The 1,167-nt window shown below is 41.8% G+C and overlaps 1 protein-coding gene across 1 annotated transcript in view; it reads right to left on the bottom strand.

The window, feature by feature from the left end:
* SRGAP2 (SLIT-ROBO Rho GTPase activating protein 2) overlaps window positions 1–1,167 on the bottom strand; it is a 134,623-nt gene that overhangs the window by 96,087 nt on the left and 37,369 nt on the right. The window lies entirely within an intron of this gene.

Genomic DNA, 1,167 nt, shown 5'->3' with positions numbered 1-1,167 from the left:
AGGTCACTGAATCAATGAATGTTTAACGCTTACAAAAAGCTTCCAAATGGGGTTATTTGACAGGCTCAGAATAAAATGGGCAGGACTCTGTTTCAGCAAAAAGAACCACAAATAATGACAATGTTTATTATTATTATTATTAATAATAATAATAATAATAATAATCATGTAAGTGAAGCCCACATGACCCAAATGCTTTTGTCAATTCCTCCCTCACAACCTGTATCAACCCTGCTTTACAGAAATCATTTTACTTCTAGGAAAATTAAAGCTGAACTTCCCTGCAAGCTGCTCATTCAACCTCACATCTGATTTTCCCTGACGCAGCTCAGTGTTAAGTGCAAATTTTGAGAATTACAAGCATGGACATCCATGCTGCTCCCTGCCCTTCTCTTCCAAAAGATTCCAGTTATGAACATCTGTTGTTTACAAGTGCTCAGCCTGAAGGTTGCCAGACTTATTCTTCATCTTCTACTTCAAGGCAAAGGCTGCCAGAAAGGCATCTGAATTTCATGCTGGGATATCCTGGACATTCAGCTCTCCAGCTGACAATTGCTACTCAGGATCCTGCTTCCAGAGATTATCTTGATTTAAAATGTGGCCTTAAAATAGCATTGTCTTTTGTTTTGTTTTGTTTTTTTCATTTTCTCCCTCAAAAGCAATCACTCAAGATTTGCCATGGTTTTCATATTGTTGACTGATGATCTGAATAGGCAAATGCCTCCAGGACAAAAATGACACGAAATAAGAGAAGGCTGGGGTGGGAGGTCCCGGGGCGTGAATGCAGAGGGACAGAGCCTCTTTGGGGGGCTGGAAGTCACCCCCAGACCCAAGAGCCACCTGAGAGATGGATGCTCTGATTTACACCTCAGGTACCAAACGTGGGACAAACAAGCTCCTGTAGCAACCCCAGTTACAAGACCTGGGCATCCTTTTGCACATTCCAGTTCTTACATCCCATTTCTCATTAACAACACACAACCCAGCCGGAATTACTGACATCAGTGAGCACCAGAAACAGGGAATGGCTTCTGTGTCCAACACAAACTTTGGGAATGTTTGGCTCTGGAATTCAGAGCAGTGCTGGTGCCTACAATCATTCTAATAACTCTCTTATCCATTCCTGTCCTTGCAATCAAATCTACAGTGGGGGGAAAAAAAAATTAA

Source organism: Geospiza fortis, unplaced genomic scaffold (genome assembly GCF_000277835.1).
Source record: "Geospiza fortis unplaced genomic scaffold, GeoFor_1.0 scaffold391, whole genome shotgun sequence".
In the NCBI taxonomy this organism is placed as follows: Eukaryota; Metazoa; Chordata; class Aves; order Passeriformes; family Thraupidae; genus Geospiza; species Geospiza fortis.
This window is presented reverse-complemented; position numbering and strand designations above follow the sequence as displayed.